The sequence below is a fragment of the Grampus griseus genome, assembly GCF_964374135.1.
Source record: "Grampus griseus genome assembly, chromosome: 21".
NCBI lineage: Eukaryota > Metazoa > Chordata > Mammalia > Artiodactyla > Delphinidae > Grampus > Grampus griseus.
Genome location: NC_139015.1, coordinates 12,789,452 through 12,798,728, shown reverse-complemented (window position 1 = coordinate 12,798,728; position 9,277 = coordinate 12,789,452). Strand labels below are relative to the sequence as shown.

General features: G+C 42.5%; 1 long non-coding RNA gene across 1 annotated transcript in view; it reads left to right on the top strand.

The window, feature by feature from the left end:
* Window positions 1-814: 814 nt before the first annotated feature.
* Window positions 815-9,277, top strand: part of LOC309838839 — a 24,531-nt gene continuing 16,068 nt past the window's right edge. Inside the window, exon 1 of the long non-coding RNA XR_014298395.1 lies at window positions 815-904. This is a non-coding gene — a long non-coding RNA (uncharacterized lncRNA). The remainder of the gene's footprint in view (window positions 905-9,277) is intronic.

The window sequence follows — 9,277 nt, the reverse complement described above, 5'->3', positions numbered from 1 at the left end:
TGCAGGCTCAGCGGCCATGGCTCACGGGCCCAGCCGCTCCGCAGCATGTGGGATCCTCCCGGACCGGGGCACGAACCCGCGTCCCCTGCATTGGCAGGCGGACTCTCAACCACTGCGCCACCAGGGAAGCCCTGTCTTCTGTTTCTGAGGCAGACCTTGAAGCAGCACAACAGTCTTTTTTATTTATTATATTATACTTATTGTGATATATATTTTAATTAATGTGATATATATATGCAGATTTAATAAATACTATGTGCCAGGCACTGTTGAAGTGGCCTTATCAACCTTATCTCATTTAATCCTGAAAACAACCCTAAGAGATAGGTATTGTTATCAGTATTCCCTTTTATGGAAGAGGAAACGAAGATTTACAGGGGTTGAGTAACCCATTCAGAGCTATTAAATGGATTTGAACGCAGGCTTTCTAATGGCAGAAATCAATCCTTTAGCCATTATGCTATATTGCTGCCACTCAGCTTCAGATTTCTCATCTGTAAGATAGAGAATAATTCCTAACCCATAAAATCATTCTGAGGCTTAAATGAGATCATTATAACCTCCCTGAACGGTTTATTCTCATTCTTCTTTGATTCCAATTGTCCATTACCGTGCCTTGCACATAGAAGAGATTTCAATAAAAGCACTACCATTTTATGACTAAACTTATTCCATACCGACTCTAGGTTTTACGCAAGAAATTATTGAGTTAATAATTACTGTGTTACCACTGGCGATACAAAGGTAAATAAGACAGTCCTTGCCCTGAGAGCTCAAAGTCCTGTGGGTTAAAAACACACAAAGAGATCATTCCCAGATATTGTGGGCAAGTGCAGTTAGAGCAGAAGTACAGGTGTATGGTCTGCCTGAAAGCTGTTTTAAAGGATAATTTGGAGTTCAGAAGGTAGGTGAGTAGAAAAAGGTGGGCTTAGGAACCCAAGACACCGATGGGAGAGTGGAAAACCAGTGGTATTTGGTGTTTGTTGCTGAAGCATAAAATGCTAAGCAAGAGGTGGCAAGAAATGAGGTTGGAGAGGTAAGCACCGTGTGTGCCATGTGGAAAAACTTGAACTCCATCTTGTCAGCCATTGTTTCCAAAACAGCTTTTTCCCCACTCTCTTTAAATTTTTGCCGTATCCGTGTTGTCTCTATAATATTATTTAATACTAAAATCAGTTCATTTTTACTTAACCTTGGCCTAAGCAGTAATATCCCCGAAATCACAGTTTTGTTATACCAGTTTTATTTTTCTAATACACTTTACAATAAATGCATTACAATTAAAAACTTAGAAAATATTTATCCTTGGATCACTGAAAATCATCTCAGATACCCCTGAGGGAATGTGTACCATGCTTGTTCAGGTAAGCAGTGGGGAGTCCTTGGAGGGTTTTCAGCAGAGGAATGATTCAGTTAGATTTACTTTCTTTATGAAAAATGGAAATTTAAAAATTTTACATAGGAAAAGAATGAGCAAATAGGCATTTCTCATTACAGAATGTTCTCTTTAAGATTTAGGGTTTATATTCCCATCTCTAGTCTATGGATCCCAGAGAAAAACTAGTTTGCCAGCTTAAGCCACAGTACTTCTTTTAAGAAGGTCCAAATGAACAAACACGTGTTTATTTTCCTAAGCAAATACAAAGCACTGTATTTGCTTAGAAAGTTTGCTCATCTGTATGATTTTGTGAGCCTATTGTTTTTATTCTAAGAGTTTTGTCTTTTTCTCTTTTATTCAATTTTGTTTTATAATCATGCTTCCAAAGTAAAATCTACAAAACAAAGTTTTTTTTCAGAGAAATCTAGTTTCTACCCTTCACCTCTAACTGGTTCCCTCAATCTAGGGAATTATTTTTTCAAATTTATTTGTGGTTTATCCTTCTATTTAAAAACATATATAAATATAGCTCCACCTTGCTTTATTCACACTGTATTCTGGAAACCACTCCATAGCAATACAGAGAGATGTTTTTCATTTAGAGTGTGGTTTTTTGTTTGTTTTTAATAAGTTCATCCTGATACTTTTTATTTATTTATTTATTTATTTATTTTTGGCTGTGTTGGGTCTTCGTTTCTGTACGAGGGCTTTCTTTAGTTGTCGCAAGCGGGGGCCACTCTTCACTGCGGTGAGCAGGCCTCTCACTATCGCGGCCTCTCTTGTTGCGGAGCACAGGCTCCAGAAGCGCAGGCTCAGTAGTTGTGGCTCACAGGCCCAGTTGCTCCACGGCATGTGGGATCTTCCCAGACCAGGGCTCGAACCCGCGTCCCCTGCATTGGCAGGCAGATTCTCAACCACTGCGCCACCAGGGAAGCCCCTGTTGCATTTTTTAATTGCCTTGGCACCTGGAGCCATGGAGGAAAGACCTGAACCTTCTCTGAAAAAAAAAGTTTTTTTGTTTTTTTTTTTTTAACTTTTGTGACTTTGGCAACAGGGCCTGAAAGTGTCACAGGGAGAATAACTTTAGCATTACTACTTTAAGGCAGAAAATCATTTTAGCTCTATTGTTACCAGCTCAATCCTGTTTGGGTACCCAAAGTATTATGTTCGTAATCATGCAGGAGCCTGTGAATTCAATTAAAATCTGGTGTGACTTCCTGAAAATCACCATTTAGGATGACTGAATTCCTTTAACTTGATTCGGCAAGAGGGCACATGTCCTAAAACGTGCTGGAGTCTCTTCCTAGCACCTATTTCTTACCACCCAGAGTCCAAGAAAATAGTCCTCACCTTATGGTCATTAGTATTTACTGCAGACCCTCGACTTCCCCTGTGTGTTTTCTCAGCATCCTGTGCAAGGAGCAGGTTGGGTTTGAATGTCACGGTTATTGAGCAAATTTGAAAATAGGTGGGTTTGTAGGAGTCAGAGTGAGAAGGGTAGCTGGTCTCGTAAGAGGAGTGAGAAGTTAACGGACTGTGGGAGGGATGAGTCATAGCTGCTCTGAGCTTCAGAAACAGCTCAGCGCGGCCAGCTGTGGGCACTCAGCCTTTTAGCGAGTGACTCTCTCCGTCCTCCCCCAAATGGGCTGGGACACAAATGAGTCGGGAGGTCCTGAAGAGGAAACTCCACATTTGGAAACTGTACCTTAGCCTCTCGGTTCCGCGCAGGGATGGTCTTTGAAAATTGGTCATAAGTCCGAGCTCACCGGAGTGACCTGAAGGAGGTGCTGCCAGGGTGACAGAGGCTGGAATACACAGAACCTCTCTCTTTTTTTTTTTTGCATGGGGTTAAGTGGAAGGATCTGCTGCTATTGCATATCCAAACCTAGGCCATCCCTAATGCTTCATCGTCTTTCTCAGTTCCAACAACAAAAAAAGTTCGCGTGTACATTTACACACCGCACCCTAAAAATTGTTGGGAGGAAAAAGTTTGTAATAAAAAGAGGCACAGCAGTGTGGTTAGGTTTCATGTGCACTGCCCTCAAACTAGTGATCTCATTGGAAAGAAGCTCAGAGACGTCAGAGGTGTAGAGGGAAGGAAAGGCAAGTTGCTCCAGGTTGGATCAACAATTCAGCATAACCATTCATCAGGAGTTGTCCCGGGAGACTCCTGGATCCCGCAGCTTTGCTGCCGGAAGCTGTGGCCCGTGACTTTGGTGAGGCTGTGAGGTTAGGTACAACGCAGGGGCGTAAATGAAGGAATGTTCCCTTTCTCCTCTCCATTGCCCTCCTTTCCTGTATCCTCTTAGTGTATCCTACAAGGATCCCAAATTGTCATTCCCTTCGTGGTTGAAGGACTCTACTGTAAAGGGCCCTTCAGTTCTTGGGCAAACACAGTTAAGATGAAGACCCTCTACTGAGGCCCCTGAGTCACAGCTCTGAGTTAAAAGACATTTGCTCTTGGGATCCTGGTGTCCAACTCTGCAGGCTTCAGTACTACTGTGTCCCTATAAGGGAACACAGATGAATACTATCCAGCATTCACATGAGAAACCCCAGCATGGTTGGCTTTCTCAGACCCACAGCTTGTTTCCTGTGGACATTACAATATGACAAATCCCAGAGTCTCTTCTGAGTAAGGTCCTCAGGTTTGGGACAAGGACAGAGAAGGGGTCAACTTCAGCAACTCTGTGCACCAAACCCTATTGTGTAACCTTGTATTCTAGGCCCTAAATGTCCCCTCAGTCAAGGACATCTTGTTTCTGTGGAGAAAAATTAAATGAATACATATGACAATCCAGTGGCAAAAACAAAACCTTGACATTTTGTTTCTATTCTATTTTTATGACGGAAAGAAAAGCAAGACAGAGGGGTTGAATAGATAACAGAAGGAAATGATAATCACACCCATTATTTCTTTTCCTAATTCTAGAATCTATAATCATTACCCAAAATTCCTCCAGAACACAACTAAATACCATTAGGTTTGCACTTATTGTTACAGATACTTGGTGCAAGTATTTGGAATATGACCAAGTCTAGTGTGGTCAATCCTGAACAATCTAAAAAGAAGAAAAAGTAATAGCCGAGCAATAAACCAGCGTCTAATGTCTGCTCCTGAAATGCCCAGATAGAAAAGGACGTGGGATATAAGTGAAATCTGCCAGGATCTCTCTGATCCCGTTAAGTGCCAAGCCAGTTTCGGGTCCACTGATCTGGCTTGCCAGGCGGATATGCACCTTCTCCCTTCACCCATCTGTGGGTGCCCCTCTTGGAGCGGTGCTACAACCTCACAAGCATGTATTTTGAGAATTTTAAGGAAAAAACTCGAACTCAGACTGATGGAGTTTTGCAATGTTAAAATATTATTAAAATTATGGTGTTCAGTACTTAATTCATTCAACTAACATGTATTGTCTGTACACTATATGCGCTGCTTGTTAGTTAGGCACTCACTTCTTGACCGTTAGATAACAGCACTGAAAAATCCACAGACTTTTCTCTCTCATTTTGCCTGGAGGGAATGAGGGCTTTGCACCCCTGCTGCACGTAGGTGTTTCCTTATTCAGAAAGAGGGCCGAAGGCTGCTCCAAACAGACAACTCTGTCATCTCAAGAACAGTTCTTTTTAGAGCAACTCTGCTGACTTGCTGTCCCTTTCTTCTCACATTCAAAACTGACTCTGTAGGTCTGGAGCTTAATTGGAGAAATATTTTAAATTCCACTGATAGGTGGCCCTTCACTGATTCTTGGAAGTGGAAAATATTTTGCTTTGGTCTGAAGCAGCTCCAGAGACAATGCACAACATTCAGCCTCTTGCACGGAGTGGTCAAACAGCTGCAGGTTATTACAGGAGCTGGAGAACATTCAGTATTTAAAATGAAATCTCTACACCTGACAGCAGCTGCAAACTCATCTATGCAGAAGGGAGAAATGGTTCCCATGAACAAGGGCCTTTGAAATGTTACACACCAGGACAAAGCCCTCCTGCTGTAGGGCAGGGTAAATTTGCCTGCATCCCACAATCATGCCATGTGCAATCTCTAATTAAATTTACTTATTTGGGTCTCCAAACTTTTTGTGTGTGCAGGCACAAGGGTTGGCTTGCCATCCACCTACTCTTGCTTTTGAAAAAGGTAGTCATGTGATGAACCATAAGTATTAATGAAGATACTCATTAAATAAAGTAATATATATTTAGAATAGTCATCGCTTCTGAACTTTCCTACATTAGCATCAAAATGCTTAGAAGGATAAAAAGGCATGAGAATTCCGGATAGGGCTTTAATTCTAAAGCGTAGAAAAACCAAATTAACTCTATCCCCAAGGCACTCGAGGGCATATTCCTCTTGCCCAGCAAAAACATAATCTTGGTCCCTAAGAATCATACCTGACATTTCTCTTGATTTAATTGATGCAAAAAAGGAGCAAAGCCACATTTAAATGAATGAACATGAATGCCTAATTATTATTCTTTTTTTTTTTTGCGGTACGCGGGCCTCTCACTGTTGTGGCCTCTCCCATTGCGGGGCACAGGCTCCAGATGCGCAGGCTCAGCGGCCATGGCTCACGGGCCTAGCCGCTCCGCGGCATGTGGGATCCTCCCGGACCAGGGCACGAACCCGCGTCCCCTGCATCGGCAGGCATACTCTCAACCACTGCGCTACCAGGGAAGCCCCCTGCCTAATTATTTTTATTGCAAATTATCTGCATGTTTTCCTTACCTTTGTGTGGCTTGCTGAGCCTTTCACAGTGTTCTTACCTGCATTATCTTATTTGAATTTCTCAGCAACCTTGTGAAGAAAACAGGTGACAGAAGTGACTGTCATCATTTTGCAGGTGAGGAAACTGAGGCTCCAAGGTCTCAGGGCTGAGAATTGGCAGTGGCACTCTGCACCAAAAGTAAGGATTTAATCTTTGCTGCCTTCCAGAAGGAGCCGAGGCTGTTTGTCAGTACAGACGATACGTGTGTGTGTGCCTTGGTATAAGTATGGAGACGAAAGGTAGCTGGAAGATTAAAAAAGAAAAACAAAAAAAGATATGGAAAATGGGCTAAAAGGGGGTGAGAATAACTAGAGAAGTTATGGAAAAGTGTGGTTCAATGCAGCAGAATCAGCCCCATGTGCCATAGGGTGAAAATATGAAATGAACAGCTATAATATGTGCTACGAGAATTCTTTGGTTGACACCCTAGCTAGTTGCTAGGCATTGCTTGTAGCAGATATTGTAGTTAGTACATGGAGTAACAATAAGACACAACTTTGAGATAACGTTAACGTCAATGAGGAAGTATCAAAAGATAATGAATGTAGTCAGTAAATTATTGCCTAAGGAGATAGAGATGCCCTAAGCTAATCCATGCTGTATATCAGGACATCTGTACGAACTTATCTGAGGCTGAACATAATAGGTGTTATTAACCTGGAGGAATACGAATCAATTGTGTTTGCTTTATCTAGGAAAGAATGACTGTCAATAGGAGGCGGGTGGCTGAACACCACCCTCTCAAGCCGGAATTCGGCAGTAAGGGTGGGGGGAAGGTGAGGGGGTGGGAGAAGGAAGTAACTGGCAGTCACTGAAATCCACTATTGTGGCACGGGATGCTTCATCAGGTGTTCTGGGGCCTGGGCATCCCTGTGCTCTGATTTCATGCTCGTCAAGCAGCCTCTAAGGGACCTGGAAAATGAGAAGGGGCTGCTGAGATTGGAGTAAACAGTCTGGAAAGACCTATTCCCCCTTAGCGTACAGTAGTAAACTAGCGTACAGTAGTAAACTAGCGTACAGTAGTAAACTAGCATTCTGCTTTAGATTTCAGGTCTTTGGGTATAGCTGGTGTGAGTCTGTCCTCCCATGATGCAACCAGTTCTGGGGTTTCTGCATCAGCAAAGCAGAACCCTGATCTTTAAGTGTGATGGGCATACCAAGGCTCTTTGCCCGTTTTGACCGTCCCATTCTGGTGGAAGCCAGCATCCTTGGATCACAGCTCTGCTGATCTCCCATAGTGACAGTGCACGTGGTGCTTTTTTCTTTTATTTAAATGACTAATTTACTTGAGGCATGTAGGGCAGTAGTCTGGTTCAAGGGCAGCTGCAGCCGCATACTGGGACTGGAGAAAATAGGGGTTCTTGCCTTGGTGCTACCACTAGGCACATCTTTGATATTTCTAAGTATTTAACCTAGGTCTAGGTTTCCTCATCTATACGTTGAAGGGATTTCACTATATGATCTTGGTAATTTGCCCAAGGTCACTAAGCTGATCAGTGACAACTGAACATTTACCCAGTTACCCTCCTCCAACTTTACTTCTCTCTTTGTAAATTTGGGAGCAGAGTGTGGGTTAGTGAGGGCAGGGAGAGTCCCAAGGGAATAGTGAGATAGTCTGAAGGGGATTTTCCTTCTCCTTAACTGGTTGGAATCAGGGTAGATTATGCACGGAATTTTGTTACCTCTATGAAGTCCTCATAAATCAAGAACGATTTCAACCGCAACACAGTCTCCCAACCTTCTTCATCCCACTGGACACATATAGAGAGTGATGATGATAGAAAATTGTATTTGTGTAAATGTGTGGAGCTGCACGTGGCCACCCCAAGGGATGAGGGACTCAATGTTTTGGCCCCGCCTGTAACCCATGTGCCCAAATACACTGTCTGGAATGCTGTGTCATGGGCCCTCTCAAACCAGGGTGCTACCAGGAGTAAAACTAGATTAAGTCATCTTCTCTTCTTGGCATCTGTCTCTTATTGGTAGGATAATTTCTCCTCACCCAAAACTGGAGATGCAGGTCACAACCTCCCTTTGTGCTCCACATACAGTGATGGTTTATTGTACAAAGGCTGCATGTAGGAGAGAATATGCTTCTTTGGTTTGGTGTCTCTCTGTAAAGGGAGGACTGTTGGCTTCTACACTGTTGCTTATTTTGTTCTTGCTTATTTCTACATTTATCATGACTATTGTCTTCTTTCAGCATGCTTTATTTAATGGTATAGTACGCTTTGTTCCTTAATGATTAACATCCTAACAGCTGGTCAGGAAGCGAAATTCCAGCATTCAATACATCCTCTCAGTCTTTCTGTATGTACCATAAAAAGCAGAGTCATCCTTATAACGTCTTTTCTAATAATATACTCAAATTTCAGGTCCCATCTCCAAATGTCATAATTTTGCATTGATAATAGATAGTAACTCACTTGAATGCTACCGTTCTAAGAGCAGAGATGTAAGATCAGTATGCATCAGTCTAGTTAGTACAATTTTTTCTTGCTGTTTATTTTATTTTTTGGCCACAAGGCATGTGGGATTTTAGTTACCCAACTAGGGATTGAACCCGTGCCCCCTGCACTGGAAGCGTGGAGTCTTAACCACTGGACCGCCAGGGAAGTCCCTTGTTTACTTTTTAAATGAAGTATAGATTACGTACAGTGAGTGCTAGTACATGTTTTGCACCGCCCCTTCAGCAGGTATTTTTGGCATAGCTCTCACGTGTTAGGGCCTCTACTTGACCTGCTTTCTCCTCAGTTTTTGTTTCTCACCTAATCATCTTTATCTCTTCCCTCAGTACTTCTCTGACCCTGTATCTATTTTTTTCATTTTTTTGCCCATTTTCTTTTAATTTCCTCTTTTATCTTTTCTTCCTTTTCTCTCTTCCGTCATTATTTATTCTGTATTTCTCTAAAACATTTCTTTAGATTTCCATAATGTGATACTTCGATTATAATAATTACACTCATTACTCTTCCCCACATTCACAAGGGGTTGCTGAGCTTCTGATCTATTGAGGCTTATCATTCCCACCTCGTGACAGGTGAGGAACTTCCTACTTTGCTGGTTCCACACCTGATGGCTAAGGTTACTGGGGGTGGATCTTGGAGGTATTCCTAGTGTCGGCGTCTGGGGTATG